Source organism: Anoplophora glabripennis, unplaced genomic scaffold (genome assembly GCF_000390285.2).
Source record: "Anoplophora glabripennis isolate ALB-LARVAE unplaced genomic scaffold, Agla_2.0 scaffold65, whole genome shotgun sequence".
Taxonomy (NCBI): Eukaryota; Metazoa; Arthropoda; class Insecta; order Coleoptera; family Cerambycidae; genus Anoplophora; species Anoplophora glabripennis.
Window position 1 is genome coordinate 428273 of NW_019417609.1, and position 25934 is coordinate 454206.

A 25934-nucleotide genomic window follows, 5' to 3' on the forward strand; every position below is an offset into this window, starting at 1 on the left:
CAATCCTTGGTTAATTGTTTTTGGGATTAAAATGAATGAAGAAGCAAACTATTGGAGTGAGAGCACTATGTAATAATTAAAAATAAACATATTTTTGCTGATGTAAGTACAACGAAAACTATTAGTTTTTTTTATGTGATATATAAAAAATCTAATCAAACACTCTATGCTCTATTTAACAAACTTTTGTTTTGCTATCAGCAGACCAAACACCCTTTATTTAACCGCAATTGCTTTCAAAATATGTAACTGTTTCACGTACGCAAAACATTACGTCACTTTTAATTAACGCAATTAAATTATAACTTATTCCACACAAAAAAAGTTATAATTACATTAATTCTAAACAGGAAAGAATACTTCCTGTATAATAATATTCGATACCGCTTACATACTACAAAAATAAAAATCACATTACACATTTCTCCCAGGTAGACGCTCTTGCAGCCCGACAATTTTTTCTTAAAACTTTATAAGGCTGTAACGCAGAAAATAGCACGAAAATGCTGTGAAAGGGAATGTTATTTCGAACCCAGGGCTTTCAAAACCCAGAAAGGTTTATGACCCAATATTAACTGTCTCCTATAATAATTTATGTTAATGGCTTTCGGGCCCAGCTTGTAGCTGAGTAGGGAACTCACAAAACGACAGTTGGTATTGGAACACTGTGAAAAGTGGTGGTGCTGTGCTCGCTTTAAACTGTTGAAATTATTTTACAATCGAAAAGCTCTTCCAAAATCACCCAAGGAAACGAATTTGCAGATCCTGAATGAAATGTGCCTGCTCTCGTAATTGGTAAGAGTTTAACGCGGTTATTAGCATGAAAATTATTATAATTAGCCACTTTAATTGGTCTTATATGCGTATTCTAAACGCACCTGGTTTGAATTACTTTTAATTCTTTTATTTTAAATGTGTGTTTGCGCAATTTCTTAATTAATACGATATATAAGTTAGATTTAAGTTAGGCTACAATCTTATTTGAAATGAAATTCGTGTTTGTAAATAGACGGTTTTAGATTTACCTAAATCATTGGAAGTAGAACAGTAATAATTTAATAGGTAGTACCTTATTTAAATATATTTTTTTGTACAGTGGAGAACATTTTGGGCAATCGATTGGCGCCATTACGTTAATGTTTATATTTTCTGACGCGCGCAAAATTGACAAAACGCATGTGCCGTGATTTCTCCAAATCAATACAAGGAATTTGCACTTGCCATTTTATTTGCTTCCATCCTAATGAACTCTCCTTGCGCACACTACATATCCATATTTTTGTTTTTATTGCACATTTTATTTTAAACGGTAAACAAGTGACGTAGCCGTCTGATTTGATAACCTTGAAGAACCTTCTGCACTTTCTCTCAGGTTGTTTTCATACTCGCACGATGCATTAAAAATAGCTGGGTTGTTTCGACTTGCACTCCTGTGTTTTGGTTTCTATAATAATTACGAAATAACAATTGTAGGTGGTGACACATTTACTGTTAAATTGTTACTTATCTTGGTGCCAAATACCACGACTATGAGGTCAGCTTTATTCTTGCTAGCGGGAGCCCGAGAGAAATATGTTTGTCTCATCTTACTATTTAATGCGGGCTTAATAACACTGGCGACAATTTCAAATTGTACATAATTCAAAAAGAATTTTAGGTCAACAGTTGAAACCACTCCGTTTATTCACAAAAATATGAAATAACCGATTGTTTAATAGGTGACGCCATGAAATTGTCGGATGAACTCGCCATTATTAAAAAAATTGATATAAAAATTTCAAACCTAAACGTAACAGAATTGTTATAAAAGTTCAAATACTTATATCTCGGTCTTTATATGTTTAAAAACATATCCGAGGTTCTGCTAAAACTCACCAGATGGCTCCATCTATTATTACTGAAAATAGTTGTGAATGTTAATTTTAAGCGAATTATGGAGCTTGATGATTAACCCCTAATAATTTTCTCAATTTTGGTTAAATAACATTATGCTTTTAGAGAAGCATCTTTATCTAATGTAATTGTGTGAATACTTTACTCGAAAATATTACTTTTATATATTTGGTATGTTTCAAATGTTATGGAACCTATGTTTCAGATAAGAATGTTTCTACCTAAATAAAAAAAGAGAAATATAGTACACGATAATTTATAACTGCATATACATACTGCATATGTCCATAATTTCATAGAGTGGAGATATCCAGGGACTTTTTCAAAATTAGGATGTACCTATTTCTATGTAAACGCTATAAAATGGATATGTTTAGTTATTGTCTGTAATAATTGAGGCTAATATGTAAAAACTATGAGTAATGTAAATGTATATCTTTGACCAACTATAATTTTTATTAGAGTACAAATTTATACACATTAAGTGACGATACAGATAACTAATATTTAAATCTAACCAAATTTTAAACAAATTGCGAAAATGTACATTGAACCATAATTATCATAGAATGTACCCATGCATGGAGAAATTGGAAAGAAGCAAAATATTTTTATTTTTCATTTTGTGGAAAGTCATTATTATTACAAAAAATGTTATGGCGTGCTTGACCTCTATAGTAAGAATTGATTAGAAATATAATAGTTGATTTAATCATTAGAAATTAATAATACCATTATGCGGCTTAAGAAAAATATAAATAGCTAGACAATTTCCAACATCTAATATACAGGATTATAACTTTTTTATAAGAAAAGGAACATTCGCTTTATAACGATGTATAACTTATGGGGTTTTCATAGATAAATAACCAAGATATTGAATATAATTATTATTTTAATAAAGAATGTCAAGTAGCCAAGTGAAACATTTGAATTTTTTCTATAAATTAATTTAATATCCCTTATTTTTAATACTTCTTAACACAACAACCTTTATTTACATAACAATAACAAGAGCAACTAATAAAACAACATATATAAAGCAAAACAAGGTTAAATGGTAAATTTAAGTGCATAACCATTACAATTTCTACATTTCTGTACTCTTTAGATAAAGGACCTTTTTCGTACAAGATATAGAAAATTTTACAAAATTAAAATTAATGGGCAAGTACTATTTAATGACGAGTGAATAAAAATATCAAGGCAGGCTGATTGTCTTAATATTGACATACACTTGATTTGCGATCTCCTAATCAATTTTTCTATAAATTTTATAAAAAAGGCACATTACATACTTCATAAAAACTACAAGTTGTTTCACATCATGTATTTCAAATACAAAAAGAAATCATTATAGTTTTTCCGTAATGTTGAAATGAAATCTACCGTGTTTTTTGTATGAAGTTGTTAGATGAATGTTTTTGCACTACCTATCGAAAACTCATACCTAACGATAAAAAACTTTATTCAGTTAGTAGCAGCACGATCTAAAACTTTCTTCATTTAACCATTTTTCCGTATCTTATAGTTTTCGGGATACCAATCTGGTTAAAATGGCCCACTTGAAATGAGAAGTACCTACACACTCTGTGTACTACCTCTGATCGAAAAGATCACACTGATGCTTCTTAAAACAGTGAAAACGTTTGTTGACGAAATAGTGAAAAAAAGAATATTTTTTCAAATGTGCCTAATGATTGGAGACATAGATGATTTACGTTCACAAAAAATATTACTATAAATCCTTACATCTGGAGTTATATTTGAAGAGTATCTTTAAGGAATTTGGTATCAGCATCATCATTTCAGTAGTCTACGACCTATACCTTCCATTTTTCAGGACAAGGTTCAGCTATCTTAACAACCAAGTTACTTTATGGCATATAAAAAATCCATAACCTCCGTTATATTCTGCACCTTTGCATTATGGCCATTACCTTTCAAGTATAAGATAGCCACTTGGTTCTTAAAATTTTACAGTGTGACGGTAAACGTATACTGTATTAAAAGGAAAATTGCTTTAAAAATAACACGTACCTACCGCTACGTAAATAATATACAGTGTGTGTCCACCGAAGCAGCTGAAGGACGAGAATACTTTTTTATTATTCATTTCATGAAAAATAGAAATTTTTGTTAAAAAATTCCGCTTGTGTTCAAAAGTAAAAAATGGTCGACCTCTATTAAGAAATAGTTAGAAATATTGTGGTTACCTAATAAATACACTAAGTTAATAAATACACAGTACACTAAATACACCAAGTTAATAAATAAACACACTAAACAACTAATACAATATAAATACACTAAATAAAAAAATAAATACAAATAATAAATAAATAATACAAGTTAATAAAATAAATACACTAAGTTAATTAAGAAACGCTTAATATCCAACATATAATATGTACAGGGTGTCCTCAGACCGTCTTAATCTTTGGTGTTAACGACAAACAATTTTTGAGCAGATAGGTATTTCACATTCTGGCAAAACGAATCTGCTTTGTTAAAAAATACTATGCAATTTATTTATAAAAAACTAAGCATGTTTTAACAATAACAAAAAAAAAAATAGTTTCTGCTTAGGCAATGTGCCTTTTTTATTTTATTAAGAAACATTAAAATTTTTCAATGTACCCATCCTTAAGTGCCTTTTTGGGTAAAAATATCGAAAAAATATTTACTAAGAATTATTTAATTTGAAGTACGGGCATAAATTTTTAATACAAATAATATTTATCCAATTTTTTTAAAAATATAATCCGTAGGTATATACAATATTTGTTGAGATAGAATCCCCTGCATCACTTTCTTGGAATTAATCGCACTCGACACCCAAGATAGAAAGACACTGGCGATATTGTAAGGAATGCACCTTACATGAAGAATTCACTACCTGCACAGAATTTTTTTGCTTCTGACAAGGCTGTAGCTTTTTACCTACCTTTTCGCCAAAATTTAAAATTTTCAATTTTTGTTGTTGATATACTTACGAATAAGATAATATAAATATATCCCGTATATATTAAATGCTGAAAAATGATTGGTCATTGATGTATTGTTTGACCGACTTAGCGTATTATTTAAAGGATAAATACGACTACATTTCAAATCATTTTTTGGCAGAGGACATCCTGTATATGGCAATCTAAAAATATATATTTTTATACATTTGAACACAATCATGAACTCTATCATAACAGCAAATATAATTTGAAATATCCTTAGAAGACAAAAGTCGGGAATTAAAATTATTCTCAGCCCCTGGAACTATGCCTCAGTATGTAAAAAATCGATACCATGTGCATACATTTGTGGATAATCATAAACTTAAATGCTAAATTTGCAAGAAATCGCTTAAACCTTTTTTCTGTACCTACATAATTAAAATCATTTTCTTTTTCCAATATCAACACCCTGTATCCCAAAAACAAAGCGTTTCTGGAATTACGTTTATAGAAACTGTTTTCTTAGTTGGAACCTGTATAAATAATCAACTTGTGTTTTCATTCACCCTGGCAGCTTGATATTTTTTAAACATAGTAAGACACATTGAATACATATTTGCAATGAATAGTCAATAAATGAGCGCGACATGTGCAGAAAAATAATTCGCGTTGACTTAATGATTACTTAATAACTTGTACAATCAACTGTTGGGTTTAAAGTAAATTTATTTGTTTGAATACGATGTCCTGAATTAACCGATACTATAATGGATGTTAATTAAGTACGTTGACAAACTCTCATTAGCAATTTTTTGAGTAATTTAGAGATAAAAAGGCTGTACTTACAGACCGTAAGACGATAGATTCATTTTCTAGAATATCCCTAAAGATGCAAAATGATAGCTTAGACTAGTGATTTATCTAATTAAAAGTCCACTAAATTTGGACATAAATATGTGTGATAGTGACAAAAATACTGGTAGTGATACTTTGATAACTATTTTAACTGACACTGATATTTTCAAGTAAAAAATGATTTTGTTCCAAAATGGAGTCATTTTTTGTTTATTGCTTTTTACTTTTCTTTATCTTTTTAAATTTTTTAGATTTTTTAGAAAAAAATGTGAAATAAACTCCATTTCTTAAATAAAGTTATTTGACATTTTTCATTATTCATTTTATGCAAATATATTTTGAAATACAACATAATCATGAATAGTCTGAATATTTTATATTTTAGTACATGCAGTAAAGTGCCAACAAAAATATAGAATAGCTTTTCCTTTACTTTTTCTCTCGTTTTCGAGATAGAAATCACAAACATGTGTAAAAAGTAACCTCGCCAGCTTGACAATACAATAACATCAATAGATGAACGTAAAATGTAACATACAGAGTATCTCCAAATTAGCCTGCAATCTTTCAACAACGTGTTCTACAACTATATAAGATAAAAAATAAAAACATAATAAATAAGATATAAGATAAATAATATGAAAATAGGTATTTATAAAATAAACATAAAAATAAAAAGTTAATGTGAATATAAGAACAAATACATAGTCCCTGTGAGCCTGCCGTTTTTTCCATATTACAACTCTTTAAAAGCGAGTCCCTAAAACTTATTTTTTCAAGGTATCTCCGAAGCAGTATACCTAAGACAAAATGATAGCTTTAGAGTTCAATGATAAAAAAATAATCAACGTTCCAAAGCAGAAACGGTGCTCTTGCGTATTTTCGATAATTTGCACAGATTGGGAGTAAAATCGATTTAAATATTATGTTACGTGCCACAAAAATATGTTTCCATTCTAAACAACTTGAAATAATAAATAAATTTAAATTAATAAATGGTAGATTACGAAAACATGAGTATCGATTATTTAAAATTGGTATGTAAAAATTTGTTAAATCAGAAAATAATAATATTGTATGAAATAAGTTACGATATCAGTGTGATTATAACGCTACAAGAAAAAAACATAATATTTTTATTTCAAAGACAGCTACTTAAAAAAAAATAAATTTAAGCGGGAGCAATAAAACAAATGTATGTGAAGGCTATACTTAATCACATAATAATAACTGATGTCCAAGAGTCAATCGTACACTCCTGGTTCGTACTTTGTATCACATAACATGCTGAAAGATACACTTTCGCAGAATCATAATCTTGAACAAAAAAAAAAAAACGACGTGAATTATTACAGATTACTAAATAAGTAAGATTAAAATACAGTAGATGTACTAGCGGTTACCTGTGACTTATGTCAGAGTTGAAAGTTTGTTTGCTTTTTAATTTTGATTTGTTCACACGCATCGTATATGTCAAAGTACAATTTATTATAATTAAAAATCTGATAGCGTAAGCTTCCTTGATCTGGTACAGTGGAAACAATGAAACAACTATTTTCTTGAATTATATTTTCTCCAAGAAAAATATCTAAAAAACGCATATGAAATACTAGAAGCAATGTGACGAATTTTTGACATCCTCTACACGAATTCCATAAACATTCATTTTCCCATATAAATTAAGATTTGGTATTAAAAATTAGGTATTGAACATATACATTATTTGATTAGAGTAGTGAATTATTCAGTACGTTTAACTAATATGCCGTTCATCATTTCTTTATAATTGTGCATGTCACTGCGGTGTACTGAATCAGTCTTTGTTATAAATAACATAAATGTTATGCACTCCAGGACCTCACATTAGTAACTACTGTATTTCTTTCTGTAATAAAACGTTTTTGACAAACTGTTTCTCTAAAAACTTACTAATAAATAGTTGATTTTAATAAAATAAAAACAACTCTCAGAGACCCACCATTAAGGGATCGTAGCCCACTCAAGAAGTATTTCACCGTTTGCATAAATATCTCTTAATATCTTATTATTATTCACTATCAAACACTTTTTTAGATACCTCTTATTTTTTATTTATTATCTTGTACCGAGGCACCTTAGAAATTATTCGTNTACGTTTAACTAATATGCCGTTCATCATTTCTTTATAATTGTGCATGTCACTGCGGTGTACTGAATCAGTCTTTGTTATAAATAACATAAATGTTATGCACTCCAGGACCTCACATTAGTAACTACTGTATTTCTTTCTGTAATAAAACGTTTTTGACAAACTGTTTCTCTAAAAACTTACTAATAAATAGTTGATTTTAATAAAATAAAAACAACTCTCAGAGACCCACCATTAAGGGATCGTAGCCCACTCAAGAAGTATTTCACCGTTTGCATAAATATCTCTTAATATCTTATTATTATTCACTATCAAACACTTTTTTAGATACCTCTTATTTTTTATTTATTATCTTGTACCGAGGCACCTTAGAAATTATTCGTTTTCTGACATTTTACAATGCCATATTTTCTTATTTATAATGATAAAATAAGCTTTTAAATTTTTTCATTTGCAAATTTTTTGTTTTATTCAAATGGATTCAAACAGACAACTTAAAATTTAAAATAAAAACTGTTCGATTATTTACCTACACTTGAGTATTTACAGTCCAGTAAAAATATTACTTTACTTTTTTTACTGTACTATTTATATAGCTTAAAAATATATATTTCATATATAATTTTATAGATTTTTTATTTATTTGAGTATATTTCCACCTGTGAAAAGATATAAATATTTATGAAATAGATCCTTTGCGCCGAAAAGATCACTCAAGTGTTATTTTTTATAAAACGCCTAATTTTGACTAAACGAAAATCTCAGAGGGCACGAAAATAAGCAATTTTTATTAAGCAACTGATGGTCTAAAACATTATGATTTAAGTTAAAAAAAAATGTGCATGAGGGTTTAAACAAATTTAAAGCCGTCCCTGGTGCGGAGCCAGCTGTACCTGCCGCGCGTCGCAATGCGAAAGTGCTGATGGCGGTTTTAACGTTATAAATTTTGTGTTCGAAAATGCTGAAATTTATTCAAATCTCGTTTAAAAGTAACACAAAAATTAAACGAATACATAAGTTGCTAATAAGCATACTTCCAAACGGCGGTCAAAATTCTGTCACCAAAAACACCACACCACACATTCACTGAAAACTGTTACTGGAACCGAGATCTCTGTACAACGTCAGGATTTGCATCACACTAATAAACATTTTATACGCCGGCTAAGTAATACTGCAACACACAACGCACCTGCACAAGATGCACAGGGTCGGTTTACATTAATTTATGGTTAATTTTTTTACTTAATTTTCTCGAAAAAAGGAAGCATTAAGATTGTCAGTTACTTAATAAAAGTTGACCATTTTCATGCCCTCTATTACCCTTTTCAAGGAACGCACTTATTTCGGAAGCACACTGTATATCGCACTCTTCAATAAGTTGTGTCCATTTTAAAATCTGTGTGTCCGTTATTAGGATTGGGATTGACAGTTCAATTTAAATTAATTTTGACAGTTCATTATTTTTTTTAAAGTAGAAGAAACAAATGAGTAACTTCAGACAATATTTTGAATATATTTACCATCGTAAACGAAACGTTTAATCTTAGTAACGGTAACATGTGAAATGATGAACTTCGGCTTGTATAGAAATATATCCATTACTTGCATTTTATATTATTTTTATATAAATTTTCGTAAAATAAGTAAGAAAGGCGTTTTAATAGGTGTAACATAACAACAACGTAAAAGTACGGTTGAAAGCAAGTGTAAAGGTGTCAGTCATGCCGAAATACAAAACAACCTATACCAACTCAGTAATTTAAATTCTTGTTTTACAACTACCAAAAATATGTATTAGATTTTGATACCCCTCTTCTAAGGCTAATAATAAGCCTAGAGACTTTGTTAACCTATAGTTTTATGATAACTACCGTACAAATACCAGTATTATTATTACCAAGACAGTAATATTAACAACGTGAATTGCAGTTTCATTCATTTATATTTATCGTTATACCATAACTCAACATGTTATGTTAAAAATTGTACTAAAGATTTATTGTTATAGTAACATTCCTCGATATTTGCGTTAATATGCAAAGTTACATATGAATACAAAGTACATTATAATTAAATGCGAAAATAATATAAATCATAATCATGGACTGAATCATAGCTTAATCTCGTTTTTAAAAATATTGGAAAAAATATTGCCTTCAATCAAGCATATCTTCGAGCATACCATAATCTTCAACTGAGTCCTGAACTAAAAATAAGTAAAAACATCTGCATTTAATAAACTTATTCTTGACTGAAAACTGTTTAATTGATTCAAGAATAGAGTAAGTTCATTTACATATACATATATGCAAATAACTATATCTATTTCTCATTATCAATATATTATATTTTCTATGTAAGTCTTTATATTTATATCTATTTCTATAATCGATAAAATCTGGCAGAAACTAAAGGCACCGTGAGACTGCATTTTTCCTGAATAGTCTTTCTTTTTCATCTTGCACACCCTCCGCATACAACGCAATAAATTCACTATGAATTGCACGAAATGTTTTAAAATAACACTTGAGGGATGAATAGCTGTTAGCCACATCTTTTTGGCCGGATTCTCACTACAGGGAAAATTCGGCAGAATTTTCATATTTATTGGGTATACCTACATAGGTATTTATTGGAATTTGAAATATTCCTGACGTTTGTTACAAAATATACCTACGTTAACTAATCTAAAAAAATTCTATACCTAGATTTTGCTATTATCAGCATATTTACATCTTACTAAAGTAATATAATAAAAGTTATAAAAAATTAAATTTGTGTTTCTGTATATCAACTAATAAAAATACTTGTTACCTCTGACATGTTTTGCAAAATTCATTGGCAATATTAAAATAATTATATACCTGTGTTCATCGGTTTATATTAATTGAGCTGCACTGCTGGTACAAGGTACACTAAAATGAACCGATTAACATCAGGTTTGATATATCCTGATGGTGCAAGATTGACATTTTAATTTCATAAAATACAAGAAAACCAAAAACTAATTTAAAGTTTTCGACAAAATAAAATCGTTAAATCATTAAACAGTACCTAATAGTGGTTGTCTTTTAAGGTGGGATGTTAATTTGTAACTTTTAATTTACTTCTGTATAAGTGTTGAATGAAGAGGTGAATTATAAGAAATGTTGAAAATTGTTGTTAATTTTAGATTATAGGCATATAAACGGAACTTACGATAATGTACAGAATTACCAATATTCTTGGTATATATAAGAAACAGTAAAAGATCTAAATGTGAACACGTCAGAAATAAATATTGGATTAGATTTGAAACCACTAACTACTACCATTTATATAATATATAATAATGAGGAAAATCAATCACTCTGTATATCGATATCAGCCAATGAAAATATTGTGATCAATTTTCTCAAAGGTTTTAATAAAATTGATATTCAAGACAACTACTTGAATTCCATAAAACTATGAATATAATATATTACCTAACTGTAATATAAATTAGTTTCAATGAATCTTTTAGAAAAAAAGCAATCTTAATCATCTTAAAAAGAAATTATATACAGGGTGCACTTACTTTTAAGCATAAACAAATATTCTTATAATATTATGATTAGAAGTGTCTGCCACACTTGTATTGGTGTAAATAACTTGAGAACAACGAAGCTTAGGGAAAAAATTGAAGTTATATTTTTTACGTATTTTGTGCATTAGAATATAAATACATTATAATATTTTGTAAAAAAATGCAGTGGCGTAGTTTTTTTTATAAAAATGGGGTGACCCCTATCCAGTAGTACACCACTGGTTCAACCTTTAGAGCTCATATTAATAGGGAATGCAAGGCCTACGACCATACATTATCTGTACCAAATTTTATTAAGATCGGTTAATAGATTCCGGAGACATAAACAAAGAAACCAATTTTCTTAACAACTTCAACACCCTGTATCTCTAAGACGAGACCATTCCAGACCTACGTTTATAAGGCAAACATCTACTATTTTAAAGAGATCTCTTTGCCCTCGAAGTTTCGTGCATAAAATTCGGACCACACTGTATAATTGATTCAGATAATTTACTAAATGCTCACAACGTTACTTATAGAGGTAATAAACATTTATAAACATTGGTACAAATTTTGTCTCCTGAATTTTTATATGCAGGGATTAAACAAGCTCATTTCCATATAGTTGGAGATTTCGCAAGAATAAAATTACGTCTAAAACTGGGGCATATTCTTTTACAAAAAAGCAGGTAAGTCATCAACTTCAGCTTCTTTATTTGGATCTACAGCACTAAATTTATCAGATACCACTTGCTCTGTTCTTTCTATTGAGGAGATACTATTACCTGCAATCATATTTATTTAATTAGACATGAGTGTCTCATAAACGCTTTGAAAAGAAAATTACACGCATCAGCATAATTTTTACCATATCTATGCATCAGTCACTTGCTTTGTTGCCTAAACGAACTAAATTAATATGATCACTGTAATTATTATATAATTTTCAGTTTTTATCGAAATTTTTAATTTTGCATTTCCTTTAACCGTATGTAGCTTATAGGTGCATATAAAGCAATGGCAGAATTAAGTTTTTCTTAAAACCCGTTATAATTAAAACCCTACTTTTGTAGACACTCTGTATATTTTTCTCCCCCTTTATTAAGATGTTTTAATAATAAATAAAATCTATGTATTTGGTAGTATCAAATAAAATTATATTTTCTCATATTTACGTTATAACTGTAGTATATTTTCTGTCATAATTTAGAAAGATTACCCTTTGATATTGAACCAAAATAATCTATAGCCACCAGCTTCTTTGAATTAAAAAAAAAATATCCTTTTCTCCAATAATAAATAAAATTATTGCTTACTAAATATTTATAGGAATATATCATATCCAATATGGAGATGGTGAAAAATCAAGATTTCTAGACTTTAGAAATCTTGGTGGTAAACTCTGAAGAGCACCCCAGAATATTTATACTTAAATCACTCAATATTTTAAAATGATGTACAAAATCGGTCTGAGTGAAAGCAAAAAGTGAATCCACTGAGTGAAATTATTCAGTACAGTTTCAGTCAATATTGGGCATTTTAATAAATTTTACAGTTTTGATAATATTTGAATTAAAATTGATAAGTTAAGCAAAATTTTAGTTGTACTCATACCAATAGAGGAAAATTTCACTCAATCGGGTGTGGACTGAAATTGATACATTATTGAGTGAAATTGAGTGAAAATAAGTCCAACTTTTCTTCCAGTGTAGTTTACTTAATTGTAAAAATGTAATGTAAGTAATTTTAAAGTTATTTCTCTCTTCTAAATCAATGTACTTCACAGTTATAATCTATATACCTATTTACACATTTTAGAAAAAGTTGTAATGGTCTAATTTCTGAATAGTTACCAAAAACATATTGCATCTTAGAATCATTTTGGATTTATTCAATAGTATGTGATTAACTTAAACTTAAAAAAAGCAAAAATGATACAGGTACCTAAGCTCAAAATACTTCACTGATAATGTTTGTCGGTTTTCAGTACATACAAGAGCTAGTGTCAAAATTCTACGATTTTTTTACTGCATCGTTTCTCAATACACAATTCGGTGAACGTGAAAATTTTCCCAATCTGTATCAATCATTTTCTGATATATTTTTCAATTTCAACATTCTGTTAATTAGAAGTCAGTGAGTTTTGGATGTTTAGTTCGTTTTTTTTTGGGCGTAAAATGTTTAAAATGATAAAGATTATTATGACGTGAATACAGAGAACAGTCTGTAGAAACTATTAATAGTTTCATTAACTTATTTTCTCATCTAGGGTGCTAGTGTATTGTGAATTAAGAATTTCCGCATACCTAAACCGAGAGAAGCTCTGAAACCTGGTCGCAAGTAAAATATACTTTCTATTAATAGTAAATAATTTATTCCCTATTGTTATTTTCCAATTACTGGGAGGAAATTGTACATCCTGATGTCCGTGCTAGGAATAAATCCTTTGAAATCCTGCTAAATATTGCCATACACCAACAGCAATAATTATTGAATATAGAGTGAAGATACAATGTAACGGGGGGTTCGTCTCGACTATAAAATATGAAAAAGGAAGCAGCTGGCGTTTTAATTAATTCTTTTTATGTATTCAGATGTAGCCACACCGGAATTATGCATTAAAATGATAACTGCCGTATTTTTATATGTTCTCGTAGTAGTAGTAGTAAACAAGTATAAAAGTAAAATTTATGTAGTTTAGATATATGAAAAAGAAGAATCAACAAGCTGTAAATGCGCAAGGTGTAGAATTTTGAAAAGCTGTTCTATGCTGCTTTCGTCATTAACCAGAAAAAATATATATTTTTAAAAATTTTAATTACACACAGGTGTTAATAATATTTTAAAGCACAGAGCTTTAGTGGAAGTTGTCATGAATTTGTACTTTATCAATCTTTTTTAAAATCACACCACCTTTCAAAATATTCAACATTTTTGCAGCCTATTTTCTGCATATGTGTACTTCAAATGCATAAAACCTGAATTATTTCTTCATATACTTAAATCAATCTCATACAACATGTCAAAACTTGATCATTTATTAAAAAAAATGTTTGAATCCTGACCCTAAACCCTATACAAATAACATTATCATGCTGATTAATTACCTACTAGAAATCACAGTTTACTTATACGTGGTGTTACTGAAAGTAAAGTAACCTTTTAGTAAGCAGAATTTAAAAGAAAAAATAACATCATTTAAGTCAGATCCTTACTAGCACACAACGGCGTCGACAAGGAACAGTATTAAATACATTGTAAAAAAATAACAGCGTAAATTCAAAGGTATTTGCGAGTAAAATTATTAGTGTCGAACTTTGAGTGAACAAAAGGATTTAACGAAGATCAACATATTTTTTCGGTAGAGAAACCAAAAGTCTGTTCAGAAAATAATCGATATTTTTTAATTACACGCTAATGTAGATATTTAGTGATACGCGATTGGCAGCATTGAGTTGGGCATAACCTCCTCTGTAACCACATGTTCTTGTAACGTTGATATCTCATTTAGTTTTCATGATATTGCTATTTCAGTACAACCTGTTTAAGTGTTAGTGACGATTCTTTAAATGTGCGATATTCTGCTTGTCGGTCAATTGAAGATGATCCTCGACCAGGACTTCAACTGTTGATTCCCACGTCCAGAAAGTCAAAGATCTGGTACGTGCAAATCGCCGATTGAAATCGCAGATGTTAGCATCTCAATTAGGTCATGAAATTTTGACTGGAAAATTGAACATGCATAGTGTTGCAGCAAAATTTGTTCCTCGTTTGATGACCGAACAATAGAAAGAAAATCTCGTGGACGTTTGTCGGCAACTCCTTGAGCAATCCAATGACGATGAAACAACAAACAAAAGGATCATAATGAGAGACACCCCAAGAAAGCACATCAGTCTCGATCCAATGTTAAAGTGATGCTCATTGTTTTTTTCGACTTTAATGAAGTTGTGCATTTTGAAATATTCTTGTCTCAAGGTGAAACAGTGAATCGTGTCATCAAGACGTTTTACAACGGTTATTTGAAAAAATCCGAAAAAAAAGAGCAGAATTATAGCGAGACAACTAGTGGTTCTTGCAGTATGACAATGCACCTGCACATTCAGCTTTGTCAATTGGTCAGCTTTGTAACAAAATCATATTACTGTCCTCCCTCACCTTTTTTACTTACCAGATCTGGCTCCTTGCGATTTATTCTTACTTCTGAAATTAAAATCAGTGCTGAAAGGACGCCGTTTTGAAACTATTGATTATCAGCCCTATTCTGTAACTCCTAATCGAATAGAAATCTACACTGAAAGAAATGCGTTTTATTCTTTATTAGAATTCTATATACCATTATAAGACCATTGTATACTATATGTGACAGTTAAACAGGTGAATATTGGATATAAAACGCGTATTGCTAGCACAGTTGTATAATGAATATAAACCTTATTCTTTATTAAATTATTGTATAACTAGTATACAACGTTTTTTATACCCTTTACGAAATAATAGCAATAATTGTTATTAAAGTGTTCCATATCGTTATTAGAACATCTAGTACTGGTTATAAGTTTTATAATAATAAATGTATTAAACTGTTGTTACTCTGTATGAGTTAAAAACATGTCATTAAGTTTTCAGAAGTTTTATTGGATAACTGTAATTACAAGCTAAGGTTCTAATGTAAACATACATGAAACATACTTTTAAGCATAAAAAATGATGACAAATCGCTCCCAAAACTGTCCAGTTTAATTTCTTAGCAACGATGCACCCGTATTTTCTTGTATTACATGAGAATTTGCACTATAACTCTTCCACCTTAAGAATGAAGCATCCCCAGAAAGGTTGAGCTTCTTTCCATATAATTTTATTTCCTCTGGTTGATTGACTTTATACCCATGCTCTTCTTTGTCACCTTCTGTTCCTCCATCTTATGTAAAACATAACATCAGCGATTTCTAATAGGACCTACAAAATAATAATTTTTAAGATTTAGACAAGATTTACATTTGAAAAAACAAAACAATTACAAGCCATAAAACAGTTAGATACTTACATAATAATTTTCCAGTTCACACAACGCGATATGATCATGTATCCCACAAAACATGTGCATATACTGTCCATTTTCATCAAACTAGACGTGTGTAAGTCGATGCACAGTGGACTGTCAGAAATTTTACGATTGTTGTATTTTCTCTTCTTGAGTAAAGATAATAAAGACGTTGTGGTTTTGTGTGTTTATTTTGACAATGGTTGAACATGTATGGACAATAAAAGTGGACTGTATAAGATAGTTGAGTACCGTTCTGCTTCATGCATAGCATGCTACTGAAATCTTAGAAGGGAAGGGATGAGCTCGTGCGGCGAACCCTAAATCAGCGGCTGGAATAGCCAGGTTTCTTATTGAGTCGGCGCACTTCGCTCTCGGGTCTGACATGATTATTATTACAAGACTATGAATATAACTTAACAACGATCATAACCGATTATGCACCGAGAGGTGACGATCACTTAACCATTATAAGATGCGTTTTACACGTTAAAAACGGAAACATATTCAGTATAAGAACGAATAATTCTGTTAATACAATTGTTATATACAAATTCGGATACTGGTCTTTATACAACAAATCTTCCCTACTATACAACTGGAATATAAAGTCTATAACACCTAATAATGTATAAGAAATTCATTATAACCTTTATTTCATAGATGCATAAGATGTATTAAGCACCTTCCAGTTAAACTGATCGAATAATGAGTATGGAGATGATTGCTTTTTTTAATAAAAGTTGTATATTGGTTATAAAAGTTTTAATATGCGCTATACACATTATTCTAGATAAACAGTTTAATAGGCCCATTCCTTTCAGTGTATAAAATCGAATCGAGATGAACCCATCAAATCGGAATTGGGCAACATCGGTATTCTATAACTTGTTTCGACGGCTACTATCGAAGTTGTTGGTAGAAATCGACCTCGATCGGTCAAACTCTGTCGAAGTGGTAATTTTAGATATCGAGATCGGGTCACGCATGCGTTGTTGTGTTAGATGTGTCAGTTAAGCATAACCTCGCAACACAACAGATCTTTTTTCCTTTTCTTGTTTTAAATCACAGAATTATAAAATATTTGTACGTCTAGACGTACGTGTATAGGTATATTTTTTATTTAGTTATCTAATTTGTGCATGGTTTATAATATTCTCTATCAAAGAGCTTAGTTTTACCATGAAGTAAAATTTTGTGCAGCGTAATGAAATCCATGTAGTTCAGCTGCTCTGTAGAAGTTTAGTTCTTTATTGGAGTCGGAACTGATATCATTAATATTTTTTAGTACTGACCTCGAAAGATTACATCAAAATGAATGTATTTTTAAATTAAACTAGGTATACAATCTAGTAGGTACGTACAATTAAGTTTACCGAACATGAGATTTACTATTAAAATACATCTGCAAGTCAACTGTGCGTAAATTCCACTTTTTATACCTGCGCTAAATCTTGTAAAAGGCACATTTATCTTATTTTTACAGCTAATTTCTAACCTCTCTAAATGTCACTTGGTTATTAAAGTCTATAATCGCAGAGCAATACATTGTTGCCATTACGCTAAACCGGCATCGAATCGAGGTCTCTACGATTTGTAACTTCTACGATTTGAGTTACAGAATACCAATTTTAGGAAACGATCGACGCGATAGATATTGAACTTTACGAATTGCGAACATTTCGACTCGATCTGAGCATTTCGATGCAAGTTGCAGAATAGGGCTGATTATCAAAGCAAATTCGGCCATTTTAAATGAAGTTATCCAAAACTGCTTCGCGAAATGGAAACGCTGCTAGAAATGGAGTACGTACTTTGAAGGAGACAAGGACCACTAATGTACAAAATTAATAATAAAGATTAAAAAAATAATTTTCGGTAATGTTCTGAATAGATCTCGTATATAAGAATGAGAACATATTGTATGAAAATCACTCCATTCGTTGTTAATATTACCCATTTCTGAGGGAACAGAAAATTGTGTACAAACAGATACCACTGGCTAATTAAAAAATTATTCAGTGTTACCATTGGATGTGGATTCGCTTTAACAAAAAATTGTGTTGATTTTGACTGAAAATTTATTCAATTTTTTTATTGTGTTACGTCAACCCATAGTTAACAGTTGGAACAAATTACAAATTGTTGACGATGAACCAATAAATACTAAACAAATTTCACGGTTCTTAGGTAGCAGGATGCAACAAGATTTATATTTGAGGTTTGTAGAAACACTATTTATACCTCAGCAACTGAACAGTATGGGGAAGGTCAAAAATATTTATGCAAGATACCATTCCATGTCATAAGGCAAAACCAGTCAGAAAATACATAGATACAGGAAAAACTTTCGAAATGTAAATCCAATAATGTTAAAAGAGAGTTAACCACAGAACAACTAAAATCAACTTAAATTATATATTATTGGAGTCACGTGAAAAGTTTTTTAAAGGCCAAGGGAGGTCTGTGGTTTTATTTTTTGTTGAAATTCTTTCCAAAAATTGACGTTTAACAATTTTTAAATACGTAAAAAATATTGTGGAAAACTATAACGAAAATGTAGTCTAGTCTAGATGTAACATCAATGATTTTTACTTGTCCAGAAACACATTTTTTGATTAGAAGGGGGAGCAGTTTGAAAGCACTGACCAAATAAAATTGATTGTAAAATGTAGGAATGGTCACGAAACTTAAACAAAATATAAAAGTTCGTTCAACTTTACAAAAAATGTTTGGCTTTAAAATAAGTTAAAGTTCATAATAATAAGGTATTTACGAACTTGGAGATTTATTTTTAAAACAGCTTGTAAAAATGTAACTTAGTAGAAGTTGTCTAGAAATGGCAGAAAATACTTTATAGTGATACGCACCACTGTTTGAGTGTCGCAAGTCTAGCCCTGTCTAACCGAGTGATACTGCTTGTTGTCAATGGTTTATATCGAGTCCAATATCTGAAGCAAATTTCAAACGAATTGATGAATATGTTATACCGTGAATATAAACAAAATGCTGTGGCCGCAGAAAAAATGTACAAAAATAATTTTTCCCTCCGTCATGAATCAAGTGTCGCAGAATTGGTAATACTTTCAAGGAGTATTGATACCGATCCGATACATCCGCGAATGGCAACATCGAATATTTACTGTCAAGCACTGTAATAAAAAATGTGGTAAAATTTCGTGAACTTTCCATGGTAACCTGATGCCATGGTATGTTCAAGTAAAATTCATGTATAATCAATATATACAGGGTAGGAAAGTACCGATGGTCTATCTGAATTTACGTGGGAGCGATAAAATAAGCCATAGAAATCCATGCGATAGAGAAGGATGGCTATAATGAAGGCTTCTCTTAGTCACCGCCCATTTCGCCCTTCCACAAATAAGATCCACTTCTTATTTGTGGAAGGGCGAAATGGGCGGTGTCTATTAGACGCCTTCATTATAGCCATCTTTCTCGAGCGCACGGATTTATATGACTTACTTTATCGCTCTCACGTAACTTCTGATAGACCATCGGTACTTTCCTACACTGTATTTTAAAGGTTTAAAGGTGTAATCTTACATAAATGTTACACGAATTTTACTTGAACATTCCATGGCAACAGGTGACAGGTTCGAGGAATTTTGCCATACTTTTTATTGCTGTGTGTAACATGTGACAATAAAATGTCAACTACAACAGTTTTTAATATGTCCGCATTGTTTTAAGTAAAGTCAGTATTTATTAATTTATTTCAGAATTGGCCTTCTTGAAATTTAAATATTCCACGATGGAGTTTAATTTAAATATCATTCATTAACAAAAATCAATATACGTAGGTATATGAAAGTGTATAATGTTTTCCTTTTCATTTAGTAGAAGGCTCCCTAGTTAAATACGACTAGCAAAATGTCAAAGTTAGTTTTAATTACTGCCCATCCAACAAAAAATTACTTATTTGTTTTCCTTTCCACATCGAGTGTTTTAATATTGACAAGGTTAAGGAGGTTAAGGAGGATCTATAAAATCTATAGGTATCTATAAAAAATAATTTTTAAAGCAAATCTGGTAGATTCTAGAATCCAAATGACTTTCACACACGTTTATTCAAATCAGTTTTGACTGGCGAAAACACAGTTATTAAAAGTATCCCATGGAATACCTTGACCTATACAAAAGTTGGTGTGCATAACTGGTAACAGAATTCAGACAGTGCATGTCATGACACAGCGTAATACCATACCGACCTACCTTAACAGACGCTAAGATTAATGACATTGCGTTTCCGAAACACAGCTTTGAGCTAAAGCTTTGCACAATGCCATAGTATGTCTTAGGTAAATAGTAAACACGTCAGAAATCGATACAATCTTAAAGTCATTGTCCCGCTACTTATGGAGGTATTCGCGCCTCTTTCATTGCCAGTATTCGCCTTGCACATTAGCAATCAAGGCAATTGGGTCAGTCATGCAACATGCTAAAAATTATCGAAACATGATTTACCTACTTTCTTATTCTTCACATGCCGTGATCGATATATTGAAGCCAGTGAATGAGAAGATATCGGTTCAGATTGTAAACACGCTTCACGTTCAGTGGTCATAAAATATTAAATTTAATTTGTACAGTGTGGCTCAATAAGAACCATAAGAACTCTAAATTTATAGTACCTGTAATAGGGCAGTTATTACTATCCAACTATGATTCACATTGTTTACAAAATATAAATAATAATTTCATTCTCAAAATTTCATAAGATTGTTTTTATTTTCAACTCGATGCATGTTCAATTTGTCACTCAAAATTTCATGGTTAGACCCAATTGAGATGCTACCTCTTCCGAAATTTATCTAACAGTCAATCGGCGATTTGCAAGCACAAGATCTTTGACTTTGTGAACGTGGGACTCATGGGCCGTGAACTCAAAGGCCGTCATGGGCGAGGATCATCTGCAATTGCTGACGACGACTTTTAAATCGTGAAAACCATTCGTAACATTGCGTAAATCATCTACGTAAGCTTATTTCAAAAGTTGAAACGTTTCCGTGAAAATGTTTTCCAGTTTCGAGAAAAATTTTACGTTGCATCGTTGTTCCGGAAAATCACACATTTCAAAAATCACCACTAACACTTAAACACGTTGCACTCAAATAACAATATCACGAAACCTAAATGAGTTATCAACGATCCAAACATGTGGTTACAGAAGAGTTTATTCACAATGCAAATAAGATCCAATTCTTATTTGTGGAAGGGCGAAATGGGCGGTGACTATTAGACGCCTTCATTATAGCCATCTTTCTCTATCGCACGGATTTCTATGACTTTCTTTATCGCTCTCACGTAACGGCCGATGAACCATGGGGACTTTCCGACCCTGTAGAATAGTTGCCCAACAAAATCATTAGTTTATTTCTCTTAGTGCCTACAGATTAGGGAGTTGCTCTCTTCTGGTAGATACAAAACAATATTTTGTGTCAGTAGTGTAGGTTATATCTCACTCACACATAAATTTTAAATGAAAATAATGAGTTGTGGTGCCGTAAGCAACTAGTTTGCAATCTTGGAGAGATCGTTTAAAGAGTAAATAAGTTGATATGCAAAATCTCGATTATGCTTTTTTGCAAATAACATTAATTTGCGAATTGCATTTTATAATTCCTGCTAACTCATCACATTGATGATACGATAAAGACTTTTTGTACTGACGACTTTCATTGTTTCACTTGTTTTTTAATAATTTTCTCAGTAAAATACACGTTTCCTTAATGAAAACTGAACTTTTATCTAAAAAAGGTTTAGCGATTTTACTGTCTACTACACCCTATTTCAACCATAAATATTCACCAGCTTTTGTGTAGTATGTAAATCAAAGACAGTTCCAGATTGTCACAATAAGTTTAAACCAGTCTCGTTATTGTTAGTTTTAAACACCATTTGGCAATTTCAAGATTTTGATTATTGAAAATGCTTATTATTAATGCATTCTACCTGTCATTAAAAAATGCCCTCGAAAACACCATGTATAGTTATAATTTTTACAACACGCTTCGACATAATTAATAGATATCTTAACAACGAAATATAATTTATACTTTATTTTTACATTTACATAAGGTTAAACTGATCGATATAAACAGAGCAATTACATGCAAAATAAAACGATATTTTATGCATTTTATGCATGAGAAGATACTCTGATAACAATTCCTGTTCTGGTAATATTTTCACATTGGCAATTAATACTGTTGTATTACTAAATACGGCAGCCCATATTTAACTACTGCAGAAATAAACTTTCAGTAATTTATTTAATTGGATGTTTTGGTTAGATAGGTTTATAATAAAATAACTAAATTGGACATTCTACTTTGATTATTTACTTGAAGTTCTGTTCCTGTTATAAACTAGGTAGACATATTTTCATCATTTTACAACTGTAGTTAATAATTCGGTATTTACTCTTCTTCCTGCAACAAAAATTAACATTTTTTTAAATAGATCAGTTGGAAAACGTTTCGTAGTCTATGGGTGTAACATATTTCATCTTAATAACTTTGAGGACAGACGGAAGTGAAAAAAATTGAATCATGTATTGAAAACTCAATTGTTTCTGAAATACAGTGATCAAGTTAGACCAGAAATATTATGTCTGAATAAATGTCTGAAACACTTGGACTACATTTTTTTAATTTTGCATGTGAAAAAAATGAACAGAGTTTAGGACAAATAAATATATATTCTCTTTATATTGTTCTACATGCTTACGAAGTTAATAAGATGCAATCTTTTACACCTTATCACATATTTTTTAATTAAATATGAGACATTATTTTCAACGGTATTTACTTGTTATACTTCATACATTGTTTTTCTTTGTTTTAGTTATTTTGCCACGATGCAAATTAAAGCATTATCAAAATAAAAAAGATGTAAATAAACTCCTATTCCACAAGAATCAGTCGGAGGTTGCTTTTAAACATATTTTTCTTTCTTTTAAAATATCGCTATTAAAAGTAAATGTATCAGCTTTCCACTTTCATTTACTAAAATTATAAAATGTGATAGTTTATAATTCAGATAGTCTTTAGTTTTTTTATATTGTTCCCTTGATGTTCACTAATTCTGACACTTAGAAGTGTCAATTTTTTACCGACATAATGTTTATTGGGCTCATAGGAAACAATATAATGAATTTTTTTAGTTTTTATCACTAATTTTTTATCGAGTTACGGATGAAATAAATCGTTCTATGTTAATGGTACAGCTTGACAAAATTCACACCTGATAATTTCAGTTGTGCAGTAGTAAAGTTACCAGATAACACCGGAGCTCATTCTCTGTCCTACTATTAAAGTCTTCTGTCCTAGTCACTTCTACTGTGGGACGCATCTCGCGGACAGTATGAGTTTAATCAAGACTTTTGGTATCAAAAAACATTGTTTGACTTCGTTGTATAAGATTTGAGCAAAACGTTTTTAAATTTACATATTTGTCGCCACGGTAGCGTAGTCGGTCGAGAGTGCGGTGGCAAGCGGTCAGACTTCCTATTCTGGTCCGGGTTCGATCCGTGGCATCGGCACTGGCAATGGCGATGGATAATGAGTGTTTGTCCGCATTTTTTCAAGTGTAGCCCCCTCCGCACAGCCTTTGGCTTTGGATTTGGGGGTTATCTCATTTCTGTGGTGTCTTTTTATGTATTAGATAGTTTAAATCTACAAAATGAAATAGAATATTACAGGTACTTTTTTCAATAATTCGATAAAAAAAATACAAAATTAAAAAAAAAAACTGTTTTACGGCTTTACAAGATATCTACATTCTACATATTTGCAATTAGCGAATATCAAAATGTTACAGGATGTCCCCAGAAATAAGTACCAAAATTTAACCACCTCTTGAACTCATAGAAATTGTAATAACTTTTGTTCGATAATTGTTTCAAAAACTGGAGCTTGAATCGATAATAAACATAAAGAAAAGACAAAAATAGTACTTAATTACTGTTAATATTTGCTATTTATACAAACAAATTTAAGATAGTAGATCACTCCATAAAATATTAGCATATGTTAATTACCAAAATATATTTTTTTAATCCATAAGCAGCTCGTTAGCGATATTTTAATGCCAAATGACAAAGGTTATTGCTTTTGAGGAGCTAATATGTGGGTTAAAATTTTGGCACTTATTTCCGGGGCATCCTGTATAATCAGGGAGGATTAGAAAATTAAAATAATTAAGAACTTGCTTGAGAAAACGAGCATATTAGCATATGAAACTCTGTGAAAATTTCGAAAGAAGAAAAAGAAAACTAAAGTAATCAAAACGTTAGATAAATGTGTTTTTCTACAAAACTGTTAAAAGTGGGCTTTTTAATTGTCATTTTTGATGTTAAAAATGTCATTTTTTGACACGCGTGTTAAAAGTAAGTTACTTTTAACGTTTGTGTTAAAAATAACTTTCTTTTAACACGCGTGACAAAAAAATGACATTTTTAACATCAAAAATGACAATTAAAAAGCCCACTTTTAACAGTTTTGTAGAAAAAATAGTGTATGATATACGTGTTAAAAGTGATATTATTTTGTTCGTGAAGTTAAAAAACTCGCTACGCTCGTTTTTTAATCATCTTCACTCACAATATAAAATCTTATTTTTAACACGTATATCATAAATAGCTATTTTGCTATTTAGCTTTTTATCAGTACTGGTTGCAGATCATCAAAGATGAATGGTAGATTCTAAATCAAATGCAATACATGCAATTTAAATGTATTCAATAAATATTGTTAGATGATATCTCATCTGTCTATGAAATTAGATAAACAAGATATGAATGAAACAGTTACTTTTAACAATGTAACGAAAAGTAAACGCAGAAAATAAAAATGGAATTTAGAAATTAAATATACAGTATGGTGAATGTTTTGCGGTGAAGCACTTTGCTGCTTTTTATTGTGAGATTTAAAGTAACCAAAAATTATTTTATTAAATTTAATTGATCATTGTGAAATAGGAGTTTAGGTATTTACCTATTATGCTACAGATGTTTCATTTTTAGCGTGACAAAATACCCAAAAAGAAGGGAAACTGCGAGAGAAATAAAACCTTTCGTACATTATTTTTTTACATGTGCTACTAATTTCAGATACCAGATCACCCGAACCCCTACAAATTGTAATGGGAATCAAGATGGAATTTCTGCCCCATATCGTGCCACAAATCAATCAACGAGCAACAGGGGAACTGCAGAGAGAACGAATCGAGTGCCTGTGATGTTCACTAGATTTCTGAAACCATTGAAAGGTCAGAGCGCGGCACGGGCCATTTATTCAAACGGCATGTAATAGCATCTTCTGCCTCTGGTCCTCCAACGGGAAGTTAACCAGACGGGCCAAACTGGTTTCAGAAACAACAGTTGACCCGACAAGAATTCAGCTTATTCCACCAATACACATCTGTTTAGTCATGTAGGTTTGACAGTTGCTATATCTGAAATCTTGCAAATACACAAAATCGTATTTT

The 25934-nt window shown here is 30.6% G+C and overlaps 1 long non-coding RNA gene across 1 annotated transcript; it reads left to right on the forward strand.

Moving 5' to 3' along the window:
• The first annotated feature begins 672 nt into the window (after positions 1 to 672).
• Positions 673 to 25934, forward strand: LOC111692422. The gene is made up of 2 exons (XR_002763224.1): positions 673 to 795; positions 25558 to 25934. It is a non-coding gene; the product is annotated as an uncharacterized LOC111692422 (long non-coding RNA).